This window comes from Passer domesticus, chromosome 4, assembly GCF_036417665.1.
Source record: "Passer domesticus isolate bPasDom1 chromosome 4, bPasDom1.hap1, whole genome shotgun sequence".
Taxonomy (NCBI): domain Eukaryota; kingdom Metazoa; phylum Chordata; class Aves; order Passeriformes; family Passeridae; genus Passer; species Passer domesticus.
In genome coordinates this window covers 12394067-12416793 of record NC_087477.1, presented here as the reverse complement: position 1 = coordinate 12416793, position 22727 = coordinate 12394067, and positions in this window count along the sequence as shown.

The window sequence follows — 22727 nt, the reverse complement described above, 5'->3', positions numbered from 1 at the left end:
ATGTGTATTTATAGTATTACAGTCCATTGTAATGAATATGTTTCCAGTGGGGAATTAAAAACTCTAAAGTAAAAGAAGGGAAAGCTTAGATTGTTCTTATTTATTTATTTACATTTTTGTACTGATAATATTTAACTATCTGTTGTTATACTTTTGATAGCTTTATATTATTGGGGTTTTTTGTATTTTCACTTACCTAACAGTACAAATGATATATATTTCACTCCTCATGGAGTGATGAAGTTATATCCAGTTTATTCTTGCATTTCTAGACTTCCCTGTTAAAGAGGAATACTGAATTCTGGGATTTTTTCTTCTCAGTAAGCTGATAGATTGTACTGCCATGCTGTATGGAAGGCCTTCAGCTGATTTATTTAAGTAGCACAGGCATGGGCTTGCAGTGAGTATGGAGCTCATGCTGTGTCTTCTTGATTTGAACACAAAGATTTGATGGCCCTGCTATGGGAAACTGTCCTTAGGCAGAATTAAACTCATAAAATGGAAGGACAAAGGCCCATTTTGGAGACTGATGATTGATGAATGTCAAAGTTTGGGAGGGACCCAACAAGACCCAGGCATGTGCACTGGATTAACAAATAGAAATGATAAGATTTGGGAAAACTTTTGAAACATTTTCTTTTCCAACACCACCATTTCACTTTTGCTTAGATCAGTTTCCACCAGCTGCTCTTCCAGGGGGTGCTTTTCCATGCTAGTCAAATATCCATGGAGGAACACAGGCTGAATATGCTCCTGTTACGTGACCAATACAGTGGTACAGCAAATGACACACAGTCAAAAGGAAAAGTGTAATGCTGGCAGATAAAGCAAATCCTACCTTAGAGTTTGTCCCCAAAGAGAAAATCTCCCAGACTCTCCCAATCAAGTTAAGCCACTTGACATCAGACAAGAATAAGATCTGACTTCTCAAGCATCTCAGCAATCTGTTTGTGACATCTACTCTTAGCTACATCATTCATGCCTTGGTACATAACTTGATGCATTGTAGTGTAATGTGATGGATACAGCCTGATCTGCCGAACTCCTAGTGACAAATTTCCTTGGGGAATGGGTGAAAAAAGAGAATTGCTTTGATGTTATTGTCAAAGAAAGAGTCTTTTCAATAAGAACAACTGGTTTAAAGGATTATCAAGAACTGAAGAGGGTGTGCTGTTACATTAGATGTAAGTCAAGAGTTTGGGAGTTTTTAAAAATAATTAGCATTGATAAGAATTATTTAAATCCTTATCACAGTCTGTGCATAAGGATGTGTTCTGCTGGGAGCTTATAAATCCAGTTCTGGCTTGCAGGTGTAACTCAGGCACATGGGCCAGAAAAATGGAGCTGTTCTTGCAACAGCTTTGCAGAACACAAATTCTCACCAGCTTTGGCAAAGAGAGCTTGCCTGGATCCCATTCCCTCAGACACAAACCCAGTGTTGTTCTGGCAACCTGCCTGTTAGAGAACAGGGCATTCTTATTCTTTCCCAGACACACACTCCATTTTCAGTGGAGTTTTTTTTTTTGTTTGTTTGTTTTAGGTTTGTTGGGTTTTTTTGCCTATTGAATAACACAAGTATTTCATTATCTTATGCCAGAATTACCCCATTTATAAAGTATTGATACAGATGCTGCTTACTTTGTAAAATGCTTTCAGATCTATGGTTTCTGTCAGAGGATTAGTTTGTATTGCTTTTCTGCAAACCTACCTGTATTAACCAAAATCCCAATTGTAGCACCAGTACTTTTAAAATTAGTGTTTAATTGTTTAATTCTTTCATTAAGGTCAGTTGTCTGTCAGTCTGCAGACAACACTGTAGGCATTGATGTGTCTCAGAAGCTACTTCGTCTCTTCCCAGCTGCAACTGCACATTGTGGTGCTCCTTCTCCCTCCTGTTCCTGAGAAAAATTTCCTTTCTATTTCAGTGAGTCAGACAACTGTTTCCAAAACAATCTTTGGATGAGGGCTCTGTAAGCAGTTAAGTGAAAAGAGAAATCTGTTGTGCAAAGCTTCTTTGTTCCTTGCTGTCGTGGTTTGGCCCAGAAATGTGTTTTTGGAAAGGTCTAAGTAGGGCCAATCAGTGGCCAAATTCAAAATTGGCATGTGATGTAGCCACTGAGGATCGGGATACGCCTCTGAGAGCACACAGGGGTTAAAAGCAGGAGATTCCCAGAGAACTTCCTCTTTGGGAATCCGGCGTTGGTGAGTAGGTCTAGCCTCTCCCCTGCCCAGCTGCGCCTGGGTGGGGGAGGGGGAGGCCATGACAGGGAGGAGGCCGGGAGCCCCAAAAGGTGCAGAGGTGGAGGAGAACATGCAGGGGTGGATGAGAATTGAGATGTCTGGGCAGCCCCCCCAGAGAGAGGGACAGAAATTGTGCTGGCAGTTCAGCCGGCCAGAAGCGGGGGATGCGTCCAGAGAAGGTGCCCGGCAGATGTGGGAGTCCTTGGGCAGGCAGAAGGGAAGATTTTAACCCCTTTGTAGACTAATAGAAACCTTACAAATACTGAATCCTCCTGAATCAGAATGAGGTGAGAGAGAGATGGGAGATGAAATGGGCAAGCGTGAGGAAAGCTGGAAGAGGAGAGAAGAATCCTGGGTGGAAGAGATGATGGAGTGGCCTTGGGCTGGACTCTTTCTTGTGTGGCCATGGACAGACCCGTGTTTTTCCCTGTGACCCAGAGACTGTATTTAGGGGGAGGCAACACCCGGGAGTCAAGAGTGAAGCAGCGGCGTGAACAGAGACGGCTGAAGGGGGTGTGAGATGCCCTCTGTCTCCACGGAGAGGAAGATCTCTGTTCATGAGGCCCCTCAGCCCCAGGGGGTGAAATGTGGGGCGGACTGGTGTCCCAAGAGTTGAGAGACTGCTGCTTCTGGAAGTGGGTAGAACATCTTTAAACGGGGAGCCCTAAAAGCAGTCCTGGCCCGTGTGCAGTGGTGAGAGCACTGGACATGGGGGGGGAGAAGTCATGAGGGCCGATGTTCTCTGGGTGGGGCCATGGATGATGCGGAAGCACAGGAGGTTTTAATTGTGCTTCCGGGGGAGGCCCATGAGGCAAGGGGGGACTCCTCTCTCCCTGATGGATTTGAGGGTTGATAATTTGAGGGATAGTGAATCTGTGAAGAAAAAGGAGGGGGAGGAGGAAAGTATCTAGAAGGTTTTCATTTTTAGCTTGGTATGTGTTTCTAGATTTGTAATAAATAAAGTGTTGTGTTTTTCCCTCCATCCCTGAATGGGAGCCTGCTTTGTTCTGTTCCCGGGTCACATCTCACAGCAACCATTTTGGAAATATACCCTCATGGGGGCCCTGGCATTGTGCCAGGGTCAAACCATGACACTTGCTTTTGCTGACTGGCTGGAAGTGAGGTCACAGTAAGCTTGGAGGACTTGATAGAAATGAAATAATTTAACCAGAAAATACATCTTCAGAAAGATGACTCTGCAAAATGCCACACTTACCAATCTCACATTCATACCTTTAGTAGTTGTCATTAAAAAGTGATTATATACAAATGAAAATGTATATGGTTTCCAGATTGATGCAACTCAAGCATATTACTACTGTAATTTTGCAAGGAAAATGCACCAAGGTATTTTTGGCCAACATCAAAATTAATGAATGAAAGCAAATAATTACAATTCCTGGGACCATCACAACTTCATTGATATTGGGATATCTCCCAGTGGCACAGAGCCATGGATAGTAGCAGCATTCTCTTCCTGCTGCTGGCACCAAGCGGGGTGGCTGCTCAGCCATGTGTCCCTTATGCTGGCCCACTGATTCCTGGGGCTGGGGATGCATTTACATGAGCAACAGCAACAGTCTCTTCTAGGGAGTTCAAGAGCCATAGATTATCAAATATTGTTTATATTGGCTAATTTAACTGTTGAATAAAATTTAGATGATATCTGCAATTCCTGTGCCACGACCCAGGTGTAAAAGTACAAAAGCATATGGTGCTATTCATCCCAGTAAAGGGTGTGTAGGAAGGTGGATGCCTGTTCACACTTTCAAAAGCAAAAATGCCTTTCAGGCTGGAGATCAGAAGTCAAAATTTGCTTCTGGAATGGACTGTGCAGAGTAGCAATATTTTTGTGCAGTCTATAGAAACCTGTGCATAAGAAATAAAAGCGGCATCTTAGGCGTTTAAAAGTCAAAAAAGAACAATTGCTGTCCTGTTCCTCTCTGAGCAAGGGCTTAGCTGCTGAGTAAGAACTTCCAAATCAATGCTGACTTTTTTATTTGCCACTTACCAATGCCAAGCATGAGCCTCCTTCCCTTTCACTGCTTGAAGTACATATGCCTTCACTGCTCTGTTTTTTATGATTTCTACTTTTCCATTGAAGCTTGATCCTTTTAACAAGGCCTGTATAGGGAAATTTGCAGTAAAAAAGTATGGATTTTTTCAAATATCTACTTGTTTCTGACTTTTACCTATTGCACTGAGCCATGTTTGTAAATGTGAAGCTGAAACATTAGCAAATATTGCAATATTGTAAATTTTTATTTGTTATTCAAAACTACTATTAATAAAGTCCTGCTCATGGATGACTAAGCAAAAAAATTGAAACACAACTGAAAAAAAAATTGGCCAAGAAGGAGCAAAGACTTGTCCACCTATGCTTTAAAATAACAATGTTCTGAGTGGTGGCCTCAGGCAGATAGTTCCACGTGGAGTGATGGGAGCAGACTACTGGAATTAATCATAAACAATTTATTATTTGATAACATAATGCTATAAAGCACCAGCTTCATCTGTAGCTTTTTAGAATACAGGAAACTTTGAAATACTGACATAAAAATGCTTAGAATGGCTGGAAGGCATTTGATTCAAAAAAGGGAAGATCTAAAGCTTAAAATAAGAGGCAGATTGAACTGCTGGTGAAGTTATCATTTTAACTGAGCTGACTTTTATTAGACTGAATTCCTGTAAACCCTCTAGAGCATCAAAGTAAATCAAAAATGTAACTAAAACTACATTTTGTAGCATGACATCTTTTATTTCAATATATGTGAAGGACGGTTTGAACAGTAGAAGTTTTGTTTTTAGAGGAGGAGTTTTGCTTTAATGTAAGTTTCAAGACTAGAATGTCAGTGGTGTACAGTTTGAGAAAAGCCAATATATTTGGAGGTATCTCTTATGATTTTTGTTTCTCCTTGTAAAGAAAAAAAAACAAGAAAAAAACAGAATAAGTCACTAAGGTTTCTTTGAAGTGCTCTAGCAAGATTTTAACTGCACATGTTGGTAACTGTCTGCATAGCAAATGTACTTTCTTTTTAGGAAGTGGGTGAGAGAAATAATTTAAAATTTTCATTTGCAAGATGATGTTCATGGCAGTAATGGCTATAAGTTGTCCTAGACTTTCTAAAAAATATTTCTTTGACAAACCTTGTCCAAATCAGGAAAAAAGAGTCTCAATTCATGAAAATAAATTTGAAAGGCCACTAGTAATTTAAACAAAGTTTAGAGGCATTCACTTTCATCCTACCAATGTTCTTTTTCATTTTTCCAATAATAATAAGTTCAGTAATAATAAATATTTTATTTTCATTATTTCTGTTTATCACTATATATATGGCATCATAGCCATGCTTCTTCATTTATGGCTGTAAGAGACACACAGGAAAGTTGTGCTGGACCTTATTCTAAATGACATGGTAACCTGGCCGAAAAAAGATATTAATTATCACTGTACACACCATCTGAGTGAACAGAGCACGGCTCTGGTTTTGGTAGGTAATGCAGACTGGTACAAGGTTAAGAAACAAGTCACCTTTACAATCCTACAATTTTTATGAAAGTGTTACTATTTAAAAAAAAAATTGCTCAGTTTTTTAAGATGTAGTTAAACTACAAGAGTAAGAGGCATGCTAACTTTTCATGTGCAGGAACAGATGAAAATAATTTTAAAAACAGCATTTGTATTTTATTTCATTAACTTTCTCTTATTGGTATTCAGGCTTGTTTCCGACTCATGCTTACCCACACACCATCACCAAAAAATCCACCGGGCATTCCCTAGCCCTGTGAGCTCCTAGGAAAGCACTGCAGGAATTCATCCATGGAATGAGCAGCTCTCTGAAGACTGCACACACCTGCACAAGGAACTGGGGTTTAGCTGTTATCCCACCATTCTCACTGTCTCCTGGCTTGCCACAGATCCTTGCCTTTATTCTGGCTGTCAAAGCTGCAGGAGGAGCATTGGTTCCAGAGGGAAATTTGTGCTTCCTGGGTTCTTGGCACCAGGCAGAGAATTCTGTCATTCCTGGGAGCTTGGACATCAGCAGAGCAGAGGGACTGATCTCCTGGGCTGGGGGTCAGCGTGATCCAGTGACAAGGACATCAGCAGTCAAAATACTCACAGTTGTGTTGTCTGGTAATGTGGGAATCCCAGTAAGGAACATTTGAAAGGTGCTTTTCAGAGACGGATTGTCTTTGACCAGAGTTTCCATTCAGAGGTTTATAAGGCATGGTACTTGCTCTGGAATTTGCTCATGTTCCATTTTCTCTGGCAATTTAAATGCACACAATTAGTGATGGAGATAGAACAATCAAGGCTGTGTAAAGACCTGGCCTACTCAGATTTTTCTTGGAGCAAGAGAGAAGAGGTGTGGGAGGGGAATCAGGTAAAGAAGGCAATATTTCTGTCACCTACAATGTACGTGAAAATTCTTGTTTATTTAAAACAATAAGCTGTCACAGTAACTTTGGTGGATAGAGCACAAAAGGAGGATAAAATTCAGGCATTTATTCATACACTTGTGGCATAATGAGTGGCTGTACTTCTGGCAGGGTATCACAGCACATAAAGTAAGTTCAGGTCACCTGTAATCTTTATATCACAAATGATCTAGCAGGGGTCATAAATCCTGTAAATTTGAGTTTGCCTAAAATAGAGAGCAAAATGATCAGTCACTCTCATAACCTGATCTAGCCTGGGTAATCACAAGGAAGAGTTGTGACAGGAACTAAAGGAAAATACAGTTCATTGAATCATTTATAAACTGATAAATTCTTGCAGCTTTAAAGGAATGACCCTTTTGAAGGAAAATAATCAGATCCATCTCTTGTCAGTTTGGGGAGATTTATAAGAGTAAGCTGATGATTTTTTAGCAATGCTGTCAGTCTGCTTTTCAGATCAATGCCAATGAAATATTTTGTTTACAATTTAACCTCCAGCTCCCCTGGAATTTGTGAGTTTTAATACTAGAAGTAGCTATGTCTAACTCTATCGATCCACTGGTAAATTAAATGGCAAACAAAAGCAACCTTATTATTTTGTCAAAATGTTCTCAATAGGAGGCAAAACTCTTTATTAAAACAGGATATACTGCACTGAAATGAAAAGAAAGTTTCATTTTAAGAATGGTCTTATAAAAAACAGAGAAATACCTTCACAGAGCTAGATTTATTTGATGGGAATAGTACAAAGGAAATAAAACTGAAATTGTATATTGAATTTCTTTTCTCTGGAATAAAGACAAAGGACCAAAAAATAGGTGTAAAACCTACCTAAAATGCACATATGATAAATTTGTTCCAGCAATGTGTTTTCTTTTTTTCCTTCAAGTAGTCAATGGATAACTTTTCTATTTGAAATTATAGGGTTTATTTATTTCTGTTTCATGCCAAATCCCCTATTGATCTCTGAGATATGTTGTATAAACATACATTGTATGTAGGTTATATATTCGCGGTGACATTACTGTGGTACAGGAGCACAACAAACACTTGCATAAAGAGCTTCATGAGAAACGGAGGGGTGGTCCCTTAAATCAGTAACAATCTTTAAGGGGTATTTTAGCCATGTTCCAGCCCATGGAATCATTTCCTTTTGAAAAGAGCTTTAGGATTATCAGTTTGAGAATACCAATTGTGTTGACCCTGCACTGCCAAGCCCACCACTAAACCATGTTCCCAAGTGCCACACCTATGTGGCTTTTAAGTAATTCAGTAGAAGAGTAACTCTTAGATAATGACAGCCACATAAATGTTTATTCTTATGTGGCATGATAATTCCATAAAAGACCAAATAGTTAACAAAATAATAATAACTTGTTAAAAAATCCAAACCTGTACATAATACTAAATCATGATTTTAATTTTTTTCTTGATCACACTAACTTGAAGTGCTTGCGTCATTACTGGACTCTTAACAAATTTCCAGAGATTCAGATTTGTGCAGCTTAGAAAAGCCAGTGGTATAGAGCTTATCCATCTGTAAATATCTCTTTAAGATGGTATTGGCTATTTAGGCTTGAGGCAACATGAAAAAATTGGCATTTTTATGATGAAATTCTACCTGCTACAAGTAGAATATCAGGATTCCTTTTAAAGGCAATCATCTGCCTCTGGGATGCTCCCATCTGTCTCTGGGAGCAATATTATTGTCCAATAAGTAAAAGCACCAAAAAATAATTAACACATTTGTAAATCCTACATTTTAGATTCTTTTAATCTTTGACATTATGTTTTTCAAAGCAGCTTTTTAAATGTTTCCTCAAGTGCTTTGCTGTGGCTGAAGCCCTGGCTGGAAGTGAGACTACATGTCCATGCAGGATAAGATGGGCTGTGACTGAGGAGCTTTTTCCCACTGCTCCAGGTATTTGTGCAGGTTTTGTGCTGCCCCAGTGACAAAGCCTTTTCTCCACAGCCTGGGAGAAGTGCCAGTGCTCTAGGAATTTTCAGCCATTCCATCACCTGGAAAGACAGGATGAAAATGCTATGGTATCATTATTGAAATTGAAGCTATTCAGCATTTCAGCATTCTGGGAGTAGAATTTGAAATGTCTCTTTGAGGAGATGTTTCTGAAGTCAACCATACACCTTGTGGTGATCTGGTGGAAAATCTGTGTAGGTTGGGTAAGTTGCAAAAGCTCTCTAGCGAAATAGTGTCTGCATGGTAACACTTAGTGGTAATATTACCAATATTACCAATAATACCAATACTCATTCAGAGAGCAGTGTTCCACTGATCCAGAGAAATGGCAAATCAAATTTCCCAATTTACTGGGCAGGAGTGTGGGGTGTACTCTGTAATATCCGTGTGTAATAATTGCAGAATTCTCTCCTGAAATATTTCCCTTACAGGCTTTGTTAATGTTATCTTTATATTTATCAATACTTTTACTAATTAAAAGCAAAAGCCAGGCATAATATGATTCAAAACAAGCAAACAATTTGTTTACCCTGTAAATATGACATGTTACAGAAACATTTATGCAGAGACCTCAAATTTCAGAAGTAGGTATGGCTTAGTGGGTAATTTTCTTTTTCTTCTCAATGTCACTTCCTGTTGACACTGAGAAACTCTGTTCTGTTCAGCATGGGGACAAGAACATGAGTTGGGAACTTGCAATTGTACGCAGCCCTATGACAGGATGATATGGAAATTTGTTCTTGGTGTTTCCACAGATCTTATTGGTCTGAAAAATAAATGGGAGGAACGGGATTACTGTTTCACAGCAAATTTAGATTTTTACTCATTTCTATTTTGGTCTAGATCTGCTTATAGTTGCCATTTCAAATTTTCCTGTTAACTGAGAGCAGGTTTCCAAACCACCAAAACACACAATGAAGCAGCCCCTGCTGCTTTATTGCCGTTCTTGTCAGAGGTACTGCTGCTATTAGCAGAGAAGCTGACAAGAACACCAGTGTCACTGAGCAGGCAGTTTGTTCCCAAAATCTATAATTATGGGCAGGTTGTCCCAAAATGACCACATTCTAATCCACACTCTTTCATCTGAAGCCACAGTCTTTGCAAGTCTATGAACTTTTCTCTTTGTTCTTTTTTGGAAGAAGGGAACTGTGCTTTGAGGAACATCAACATTCAGATGGATTGGCTGGATAGAATATATTGTACTGTCCCATTGTCACAGAGCTCAGATTTCTCCCATTAACAAGTGTTAAAGCCCTTAAAATTTCAGCAAGTTCTTTTCAAACTCTACCTGACATGGGCAGATTTTATTAGTGTCACTGATGGAATGAATTGCCTCTGCCTAGGACAGCCATGGCCTCTGAACCCCGAGATACAAATTTTCTGTCATCATAATGTAAAATATACAAGCACTGCTGAGAGAATCTGGAGAGTTTCGTATCAGAAAATGCAAATTTTCATTTATTTTCACCCTCTGCAGTGAACCCTTTGTCTCCAGTAAGAGAAAGGGCAAAGGTGTTACAGAGTGGCACCTGAAAATAAAAAGCAGCCTGTTAGTGCCATTTGCTCATAGCCACTCTCTGCTCAAGCCTACAGAGGCCACCTCATCTGGCTGTGTTTTTCTCCTGGGCTGCCTGTGTCTGGTGAGCCATTACCTGCAGGACAGGTCATGGACACTCTTTAGTAACTCTCATCAATTGTGGAGAGCAGCTGAAAGAGGCCTTTGCAAGGGAATGCTGGGGTAGCAATAATGGCACAAACACAGCTGCACTGGGGGAACCCCAGAGTCAATATTCTGAAAGTTGTTATGGTGAGATATTCCCATTTCACCAGTGTCCCTGTGAGGCTGAGCTAAGGTTTACTTGGCTTTCTTCACTCACTGTAAATATTCATCTTCTCCAGTGTTCTGTAGATTGTGATTGCTCGTGGTCATGACTGGCACATGTCTGTCTGCTGAATTAGATTTCAGAGGTAAACTCAAGACATTTAGTCTCTTTTGTGATCAATATAATCTCTCTACCTCTTTAACAGAAACAAATTTATTGCTGTAGATGTGTAGGTTGAATTTTTTTAAGAAGCCTGTTTTTTAGAATTTTTTAGATTCCTGCTGCTAAAATAAGCTTGAAGTTGACATTTTGACTGTAGGTCCTTCTAGCTGAGGAACAGATTATTAAAATACTTTTAATTATAAAAATTGCTTAGGTGTCTTATACTATGAAAAATGATATTTTACAGAGGATTGGGCAGTGTCTATTCAACAGGAGAGTTCATGCAGATTAATGTGCCCATTGGGATGCCAGTGAGCCAAATTGATTCTTACCTAGTTCTGATGTGCTTAGCACTGAATCTGACTTAACATGACATTTCTCTAAGTCAAATGGGATTGATACCCTTACAACAGCTCCACTTGTTTTTTCTTTCTGCTTTATTTAACTAAATAAGAGTTAGGGACATTACATTGTCTGTCTTTGCTGTGCAGAGCCACAGTGTAAGTATAAAGCTGTCTTTGATGTGCTATGAGCTCATGATTTATATCTAGCCAGATAAATTGCACAACTGTATATTTTATGTCAGTATCTGGGCTACAGGAATAACTTAGAAGCATAAATTAGACATATGCCCAGGTATTTCATTAACAAACATCCTATTCTGAATGTGGATCTTGCTGAATCTGGCATCTCGCCTGTAATAACAGTGTTTGAGTTGCTCTCTTATGCTTGGATGTGCACTTTCATTTTTGGCAGATAGAGTTATTGAGTCTTTGACAAATAAACCAGGTAAAGAAGCAGTTAAGTATGTTAAGAAGCAGCTCCTGTCTGCTGTAAATTAGTCTGGATTTGCTGACTTTCAGAGAGGAGGTTCCTGCCATCCCTGTCCATATGAAGATCCACGCACAATGCAAATTAGGCTGGTCAACTGAGATCACACGGTGGAACCCAGCGTTCTGCCCTATGTGGTAGCAGCCAGTTGAAAATATTTGTGTACAGACAGGGCTTAAAAGAGCTGCAGAGCAGCCTGATGGTGCTCAGATAATGTTCTGTGATTTGGGAACACTATCAGAGACAATTCAGAGCAGCAGTACACTTGTTTTCCAGTCTTCGCTATGGCAGGACTTGAGAAAATAATTCTCTATTAGTTAAGTGCTAACCTGCTGTTCTTGTGCCATTGATACTGATACAGACACAGATACACATATTTGATCCTTAAACACAAGACTGAAATTTTCAGAAATAAAGCTACAACATCTGAAAATAAATAGGATACTCCATAGCTCAGCATCCATCTGTTTAAGTCAGAGCTGCAGAAGTTTACAGTATGAAATAGTTATGTGCAATTTTTAACAGGGCAATTTTATAACCAATAATTAACACCTGAAGTTATGTAAACTGAAATAAGGAGCATGCTACAATTTTAAAGAGTGAAAGCTAATTGCCTATGAAGGGCACGGGAGCAAGAAGAAATTTCTTCCCTACTAATATCAGTTTCCTTGGAGGTAGATGATGAGCTTCCATCAAGGAAATCATCATCCTTCTTCATTTATGCCCTATGTAGGCCCTAACAGTGGATCACAGGATTTAGCAGGGACATTTACAGCACCTCAAGACAGATAGAAGGAAAGGTGTAGCAGGTATTATAGGCAACTATAATAATCCACTATAATAATCTATAATAATCCACACTGAATAATCCATCACTTGGATAAGTGAGCAGCCCGTTCCTCCTTCCTGTTCTCTTCAATAAGGACTTGACAGCCAAGAAATTATACTATGTGGTACCTAAACTCTAAAAAGTGTACTGGAACTACTGCTGGAGTGACTGAGACTTGGTTTGTGCTGTTTCCTGCAGTGTCTGATGCTCTGTATGTTCCAGTTCTCTTCCCCTGATATCAGCCCTTGCCAGGAGGAAAATCAAGAGACAATAAGGCATAGATTAATGTTTAAAAAGTTATATAGTGCACTAACATGGCAACTTTCAGGTAGACAGGTATTCCTGAGCTGTGTTAAAAGATCAGTGAATCAATTCTTTAATGAATTATTGAAATTAACTCTCACCATAAGGAAGGTCATGGAAAACTAAGTTTGATTTCAAAACTTATTCATCTCCAGTAAATATTTCTCAAGATGTTGCATCTGAGATAGGAATCAATAAATTAATTCACAATGCTGATATATTGCAACAACTCGGCTTTAAATATTTCCTTATATAAGTATGCGCATACTCACCTGAGTTCATTTTCAATGTTACTCATAAAAAAAATCTCTTGCCAGTGTTCAGTGCTCATGAACTGAGCTATGGTTTTCTGAGGAATCAGTACTTATTCCAGCACAAGTGTCTGGATTTGGAATGGGATCATTTAATTTCTTGAATTCAGAATATGAAATCAGTGAGTTGCAAAGCAGTATTTGCCACTTAATGGAATCTCTATTTCTGCTTTCCAGTGTGTTAAATTTTTAGATCTAAATTTTCATTTTGATAAATTTTCTTTGATTCCTTACTGAGGTTTGCTGTCCAGATGTGTTGTGTCATGAACCTAAACACATGTATTATTCTTTTCATTATTTTGCAATAATAGAAAAAAAAGTCTATGTAATATTCAGCCTAAAAATCATTATCCTGCTTCTTCTGTTTTAATTTTATCTTGCTTATTCTGATATAATTCCAAAAATCACAGCTCAGTTGCATTTCAAGATATTCTCAAAATTACAGAAGAAGCTACTAAATGTTTGGAGACATTTTCAAATCCTTTTAATTCCATCATTTGCAGAGAATGATTTTGTAAGGATATACATGTTTCCATTATTTCTGAACCTGATACAATGAAATATATTTTAGAGTTGTTAATCTGGTTTTGTGGATGAGTAGAAAATAACAAAATCTTTTTAAATATTTTTCACATCCAGTGATGATCCATGTTCATCACATTATCTGGGTAGTTAGCTGGAAGCAAACAGCCAATTTTGTATTAATTTGTGAACAAGTAGCATTGGCATTGCAAATGATACAAATGATGCAAATGCAAAAAATGCTCACTATAAAATTAAAATCACTGACAGTATACCAATATTGAATTTTGAAATATTCCTAATGCAGCTCTATTGGTGTCTTGAAAATGATCTAATAAAGATTATTGCTCTTTCAACTGTAATAACAGACTAACCACTCGAAAGATCTGCTATTTCCCTGAATAATTTCTTGCAAGCCATGGAAGACCTACGGGTGAATTTGAAAGGAAAAACCAAACCTGTTTGGTTTTTTGTCACTCTCCTCTAATTAACATGAGCAACTGTTTATTTTTTTCTGTAGATATTATTGTGTCACTTTACAGAAGTGCATGCATTTTGTAGACACAAAAATGTTTTAAGAAATCTGTTCTTTCGTGTTATGCTGGAATTGTTTTTATATTCTCCATTTGTCTTATGTTTTACATCTGAAAGGCCAGGACGAGCAGTTGAGAAGCTCATTTTGCATGGACTTGCATTTTAGTGTCAGGTAAAGCACTTTGTTGAGATTCTATTTAAATAATTAATATTGTGAGAGACTGAGGACACTACAAGATGTTATAGCCAAAAAGTGACTTTCAAAAAAGATTCTTAAAACGTAGTCATGCAGAAGTCTCACAGAGGCTTGAAAATCAGAATATTATTTGCAGATGCTTTTAGGTCTTCATTTTCTTCTGGAAAGTTTTTCAGTCTTGAGATATTCTGAGATACTGAGATATTCTCAGTAGAAAAAGGACTTTCAAGGATTCAGTTCTCTGAAGCCCTTGATCTTCCTTCCAGTTCCATAGAGCATCTCTGATATTCTATAGCTCAGTATCCCTGTCAGAGTATCAGTAACTCGTCTGAGTAGAATTCCCTCCAAGTCACAGGTTACTTGGGTGGGGCAAAGTATTCCAAGAACTTTGATGAGTCCTTTCCTTGGGTGTTTCCAGGTTTTGATCAGGGAAACTATTCTCCTAATGCCTGTCATACTTTATCCTCCCCAGAACAGTCAGTGAGACATTGGAGAATGGTCATATGCATAGATGGTAAGCAGTTGCAGTTTGTGAAATCACCAATGAAACTGTGTAGCAGTTTTCTTCCATACCTTTGCTTCTCCTCACCAGCTCTGGAAGTACAAAACCAGAGGCTGGGCTGGTATCAAAGGAGGTACAAATTCAGCCAGGCTTCATGCTCCTGGAGTAAAGATTCAGATAATGGGTTTGTGTTTCATTAGTAGTTTGCCTTTATAAACCAGGTTTCTTCAGGCTGAATTTAATACTGAAAACAAGATTTAAGTCAACAAGGTTTGTTGGTGTTGCTTTGAGAAAGGTTGATTATTTCATTTATTCCTTTGCTCCTGTAATGACTGAAATGCATTATTTCCTCTAAAATGATAGATGTGTGATAGGTCTAATGGCAAAGCCAGGTAGTTCCATTTTGGCTCCTCATTGAAAAAGTAGAAAAAAAAAAAAAAAGGAAGGAACAAAAGAAATGAACTTCAGTGTGTGCTTAATTTTGGTTTTGGAGCACTGAGAAAAAAAACATTAAATATTTTTTCCCCTTTTTCTTCTTCATTTTAGGTTCTGAAGGAAATGCTCACCTTTTTAACTACCAGGTGGCCAATACATTTTCTTTTGGAGTAGGGGAGGCAGTGTGGATCTGTAACAGCAGTTGTCTCCATGTGTTGCCTTTTCCTCATTTTGCATTATAATTTTCCTTTAGTATGGAGATGCTCTACTTCTTCCCTTTCTGACCACCCTCCTTTGTTCTGGGTAGCATCCTGGGCAGGAAGACAAATACAACTTGTGATGGAGTGTAAATACTGTCTGTGCTTCCTTTTTGATCCCTGACAGCAATTTCTGGAAATTTATGAATTTTTTTAATGCCAGTTTTTAAACAGCTAAACTTGCAAACAGACTAAGGGAAAAAAAAATTCAGTGCTGTATTATTGAATGTGAAGAACACCAAATCCAGGATATGGAGCCTTACCAAACTAATAAAGTGATTCTTATTTGCTTCTGTAGGGATTTTTATTTGCCTTAATTTTCTATGCACATGATCAGATCCATAACAGAAATACGAATTTGCTATGGCCTCCCAGAAATACCCAGTGCTATTTTAATATTCTTCTGAGGCTCACTGAATACAGCAAAGACGTAAAAGGTCATGGGATATTGCTGAGATGGTTCAACTCCAAGTTAAACTCCCTTTATTCCTGAAGTTACCAAGTGAACCCTTGTTACAGATTTCTGTGTCACGTGATCAGTGATGACAGACTTGATGTGTTGTATCGTGTTTTTTGTTTCATTAGTAGGTTTATGGTTTGATTTGTGATTTGGTGGTTTTCCTTGGTGCTGTTTTCCTTTTGTTTCCGCCTTTTCCCAGTTATTTTGTCAGCTAGTTTCTAGTTTCTATTTCTCCAAACTTTAGCCGTTTATTGAAACCGCTTTTCCTCCCTTGGAATTTTATTGGTTCACTACTGTTATCCCCGCCTAGGTTTTTTACTCCCAACTCTCCTGATCTGTTAAAAGTTGCGCCTTCCCCTGAGACCTGCCCACACTTATAAGTCTTTGTTTGCCCCTTGATCGGGGTCCCAGGAGAGGAAAAGGGGAAGGTTACCATCAAATAAAGTTTCCCTGTGACCCGTGTGCGCTGCCTGTGTTTTATATTGCGCCGAAACAATTGACAACTGGGATTCAATGGAGCTCCAGGGGGAACCTGCCGCCACCCTCTTGTCATCAGCTAGCTGGGGAAAGAGAAGAGGCGTTCATGCATCAAATCTGACATGTCAATGACTGATTTACCTGGGAATTTGTTTTAAGGAAAACTAAAATCAAGATAAAGTAGTCAGTAAGATTTTCTAGGAGACCCATGATTTCTGGGGTTCTCAGGAGAACTGTGATTTTAAATTCTTGTCTTTGGAAAGTTGCCCCTCCTTTGTGTGTTGTGATTGACCTTGATATTTTCTCAGACGGGTTGTTGTTACTGGCAAATGCTGATCAGGATGAACTTAGGTCCTAAAAAATCCCAAAAAGGCAAGTAGTACTTTTAAGTAATTTTACTTGTAGAAATATGAAAGTGGAAACCTTCCTGCATCACACAGATTGGGGATAACAGCACCAAATAACTCCACAGCCCTTCAAAGTTATTCCCTGAGCGTTCCTTTCAATGAAAAGGAACTTTTCTGTATTCTCAGTAAAGCTGCCCAGAAATTTTATTGATGCAGATGTAAGGAAATACTGTTAATGCTTAATCCTCTGACAGAACTCGACTTCCATAATCTGCAGAGGGAGAGCACCATAGGGAAAAAAGCAGATTTGAGTTATGACTAGAAATGTAAGCTTTGAAATAAGAGATTGTTAGAAGGTACACTGCACTTCATAGGTAATGTACTCAGTGCTAGGAAGCTGGCAGCTGAGATTTCAGTGAAATATGAGGATAAAATCATATCAAACAATATGATCTCTATATACTTTTACAGGCCAAGCACAAATAAAAAATCACTCTGTTATGACAGTGTGAAATATAAAAGGTAAAGCTGAATACAATATTCTGGCAAGTAAACAGTCAGAGGAGACAATCTTAGCTGAAGTGAGTGTATCAGAAAGTTCATGTGGTGTTTCAAGCCTGTAGTGTTTGAAGGGATCAAAGTTCTCCAGGCCTTTGTTCTCCTGTTCATTCCTATATTGCCAGAAGCTAACAGAGAAAAAACTTACAGCAACTAATATTTAAAAGTATTTAAACAGCTCTCTATTCAAGTAGGTCTGTGTTAATGATTGAGAATGACAGAAACACTTGAAGGAGAAATATTCAGGGTGCCAAAGATACGTCCTGTTCAACTGCTCAACTTTTTTCTTCACACTACCTAAAAAGTGGAGTTTGGGAACCACAAATTTTAATTTAAATAATACTGCAGATGTGCTCTGTACTTCTCCAACAACTCCAGGAAAGCTAAACAAAACTCTTACTCCCCAACCTGCAGACAGGGCTGGCCAGTGACAGATGAGGTCTGCTTGCTGACAGTGTAATTATTGGAGGTCAGAGCAGGGACAGCTTAAACTGATCATTATTCACGGACAATGGTACATGGGCGATTGGGTGGGTTGCACTCTCTGTCAAGGCAAATGTTCAAACTGCTCGAAGGTGGGGAATATCCTCATGGATACACTTCTTTCTCCTTAAGGGTCTCATTCAAAACCAGTTAAAGTCAGCAACTGATGAGTTTCAGTATTTTTGAATTTGGTATCAAGATCTGGAAAATGCAGGATAACTGAGTTTATCTTTCTTTCTTTGGAAGGAGTGCAGAGTACATTATAAATGGTTTATCTCTGCTAAAGCCTTCACCTTGGGGGCAGTGTGTTTGCTCTACCATTCCCTGGTTTGTTTAACTTACTCCTACACATTTCCACATATTCTACATTAATTTGCTTATTATTTCACAGATGAAACATTGTATTCCCTCTAATGATTGCCTTTTGCAGAGAATCATTCTTCTCAGTGCATTTCTCTTCTGTTTCCTCAAGTACCACACTGACCTGCCATGTCGGACCTAGAAGACAGCCTCACATCAGAAAGGTAAATTAATGGATTGAAAAGGCTCCTGGAAAGACTCCTGGCTTAGCTCCTGTAAGTACTGTTTTCAGTAAGAGTGTAGGGAGAGGGGATACTGGAAGACACAAACTGTTTATAAGCCTTCAAGTTACAAATTGTTGTCTCTGTGCATGACATATCAGAGAACAGTGTTTTGTTCTCCTTGGAACACCAAAATCCAATTGCAAGTGTTGGATTTATTATTGCAAGTGTTTGAATTATTTTTGCTTGCCTCAACCAAAAGTTCTTAGTTCTTGATGGTCTGAGCATTTTTACAGTTCAGAATTGGTCAGTAATATTAGGAGACTAAGATTTGCCGTCTGACCTGTTCTGAAAAATTGGGCTGTGAAGAAGCATGGTGCAGATCCTCAAACCTTCTCAGTGTAAAGCAGTGACAGACTCTACCTCTTCCCTCTGTCTAAAGCTAAAAATCTTATGTGTGAAACAGAGAACTTTGTTAGTCTGATGGATGTTCGTCCCTAACGGCAGCTGCTGAAGTGCCTTGGCTGAGTAAACACTTGGTGTAAGTAAAAATGGATCCAGATCTGAGCCCCTGTTATTTTGGATATACTTTCCATCTGTTTGCGGTTTTAATGGTTCAGTTCTTGAACAGAATATTTTAAGAAATAGAACTTTTACAAAGTAGTTCAATTTTTTTCCTTTTTCTTCCTCCTGGCAAGAAGTATTGTTAAATTAGACCCATTAGAAATCTATTGTATTGCAGAGAGTGCACATGCCAGACTTTTTTCCCCTCACTAATGTGGAGTGAGAGAAACAGAAGTTTCACTCCATTAATGGATTGTGGGGAATACACTCAGCTACCCTCCAGCTTACAAGGCAAAATGTAGCAGCATACAAAACTATAATAAAAGGAATTGAGCTGCAGGAGGCTGTAATAAAATGATGGTAATTGAAATCTAGCTGCATATCACCATGAGAAGTAACTCCTAATGGAATTCACTGACCAAAACTCTGCTGCCCTGTGTAAGGCAAAGGAGCTGTTGAAGCCTGCCCTGAAGGCATTGTGCTGAAAATGAATTGGTGAGATAATCACACTCAGTAGTGGGGACCTTCCCAAGTTTGGGACTTATACAAATCAGAATCATGCTTGTGTTGGAAATGCTGGCATCTGCAAAATTTCACATATTCAGTCTTTCTGTTAAAAATAAAAACTGGCTTGGCAGGCCAGTACTCTCTTAATTTTAATTATTCTTTAACAAGAATATCATCTAAAAGGTCAGACAACTTTGACATACTTACCTGTTTCACAGTGTACAATTAGTTGCATGCATTGAAAGATGCAAGATTATCATCAATATGATTCATGGTGTGAAAATACATTCTAAGTGAAAGAAATAAATCCATGTTGGGTTATGGTCCTGATATTTTTATCCTTTTAAATGTTTCTGTGAGAAACAGAAACATTTAGCTGGATGAAAGGGTTAAGGTTCAGGATGACTCCTCCTATGAAAGACATCCTAATTAAGTGTAGTACAATATTTGAGTGATGAAAGAATTGTATGGAATGTAAATAAAAAGTATTTTAAAACATTTCAGAAGTTTTAAAGTAATTGAACAAAGGTTTAGGTATTATCTGCTTTGTTTTCTTTTTGCAAAGACAAAGGGAAAATTGTCATGCTGCATCACAGTAATTCATGTCATTAAGCTAATTGTTTCACAGGCAGTGTAGCAGCAGTCACTGAGAAACTCTTGGCCAATTTATTAATGTGAGAGTCTTAATACTTTGATTAAAATGAGACACAAGGGGAACCTTGATTTTCTTGCTTCATGATAATAACTATTTTCCAAAATGGATCTATATAAGAGTTTTCTTTTTGGCAAGTTGAAAATGTGTCATATCAAGGCACTAAGCCAGAGACTTTGAATCAGCTGGCAGAAGTGGATTAACTGCATATATCAGTACAAAAACTTTTTCTCAGCTGGCAGAAGTGGATTAACTGCATATATCAGTACAAAACCTTTTTCTCAGGCATGTTTATTGCACTTTCTGGTTGAAATAAAAATTTATTCAGAACAAGGAAAAATAATGCTAATAAAAAACATTTCCATGGTTTTCATCTCATCTCAGTCTACATCTTGAATGTCTCTATTGGTCTAAGAAATGCCAGCAAAAACTCCAAACAAACAAACAAAACCCAAACAAGCAACCCCCAAAACCCCACCAAAACAAACCCTCGTACTCTTATTGTCCACAGATGCAGTAACTGGAATGTACCAGGCTTATCCCAGGTATGATCTCAGCTATTAAGAGGTAGGTAAAACTCCATAAAAACCTCTGAACAGCACAGTGACAAACATTCATCAGGACTCTGATTATTTCTGCAAGTGTTCAGTGCACACATCTATCCTGTGGTGAACTGCCAGCAACTGTATCATTTCTATTCAAATTCTTGAAGAAAGAACCTGAAAGTAGTGGTGTAACATTCAAAAACGTTTAAAAATTTAAAATTTACTATGTTCAGTCATCCAAATAATAAGAACAAAGCTGAATTTGGGGTATTAAAAAGTACTTTTGCTGTACTTCTGTTATTTCAGCTTTTAAACAAGTTTCCAAAATTACTCAGATGTAAATAAACATATTTTTACATATATTTATATATACGAATTTATATTTAACTAGTTTTATAGAAAATTATATTTTAATGATCTAGATTATGAAATAAATATAGCCTTTTATCAGAACATAATCAAACCATAAGTGCTGCAGAAATTTTGCTAGAATTGTTAGATGTGAACTTCCATTTTCATTAAATCAACAGTAAGAATGGCAAGTTATTTTATATCATTCATCTTCTGGCTCATTGGCAGTCACAATGTCTTTCATTTGATCTTAAAACTATCAGTGAGGTTTTAAAGAAATTTCTGTTAATATAAATGAAAAAATACTCTACAGAAGTTCTTGAAATGTTAAGCGCATATTTCTCTTTTTCACCATGACTATTGTGTGGGTATTGCTGTATTTTCTGAGCTTTCAAAGACATAAATAATTAAATCCTTACCTATGTCCCTAGACTTTGTTAGATAAGTAATTTTCAAGGACTTTTTTATATTTTTAATTCACCTGGGCTTCTTTGGAAAGAAAGAAAAGATATGGCACTGCCATCTTTGTGACTGCGACAATCATTTTTACTGCAATTTTCTAGCTAACCTTCAGTGTCTGCTCTGAAATAATGTACACACAATTGCGTGAGGCCTATGCAAGGAGTCTGAATATGTCTTTTGTTCTAAATTTTCCAAAATAAATTGAATGAAAGCTCAGTGTTTGCTGACATTACAGCCATAAATAGAACATGGTATCTCAGGCCAGAGTTCAAGGAAGGGTAAATAAACAAGGAGCCTTTTTCAAGGATTTTTTGGGGTACATTTTCAGGTTTCCTTGCCCCCAAGCCAACAGGAAGGTATTTCCTTACTTGCCTGTAGCATTTTCTGATTTTTTAGAAAATATTGCCTTTATGTTTGATCCAACGTCAGGGAAAGGATCATTTCAATTTCTGGTTCTGCATCATTTGATCTCCCTGAGGTAAGGAAATTGAAAGCAGCCTTGCAGTCATTGTAGGCATAATATGCAGATACCTTCCAGGAATGCTGCTGATGGATTAATTTGGTTTAAGGCAAGCTGAAATTTAATCTCACCTAACTATAACTAATACAGAGATCACAAGCACAGATAATTTTCTAGATTTGCACTTAGAGTTTCTCTCCCTTTTGGCATCACAAGGGACCTTGGAGAGCTCTTTCCTTAATTTCTGCTAAAAATGTTGAACAAAGTAAATCTTCACTAGTTCTGTGTCTTGACAATGACTTTTGATAATAAATAAGCTTCTCTTTTTTTCCCTAAAATACTGTAGATCAAGAAAAAAAAGGTGATCCAAAATTACCTCCAGTTTTGTGGATACAGTGGTAAGTTGTTCATTTTCAGAATTTTATTTTTGTTTATTGAGGCTTCTGAAAAGCAGCACATTCTGTTCACTAAATTCACTGTAAGGAAAAGATTTACATGTTTTATAGAGACCTAAGTCACTGGCATAGAACAACAAAGTTACCACAAGTGAATACATTTCACTTAATTGCAGGAGATGTGTGATTCTTCAAGGGGAAAAATTCAAATAGGTAACACTTCAAATGCAGGGAATTTTGTTTCCTTAAACTATAAAATTAATAATAAGCTTAACATAAAAAAACCAATTTTTTTATTTTGATGACTAGAGGATGCTGATTTGTCTCATTCATTTAGAACAAGAAACATTTTAAAACATGATAGCTTTGAGTTTGCTTGCTCTGTTTTCTTAAGAATTCTTCATAACCCAGAGTGAGGGTCGAGGATAAGAAAGGTAGGAGGTGAAGATGGTAGAGCAGTATCACCAATTCAATTTAATTTAAATTCTAAAAGCCTTTTCAAAATCAAATCAAATATAGAGGGAAAATTAGCATAAGAATCACCAGTAATAAAAATAAGGAGAAAGAATAAAGTAATTGCT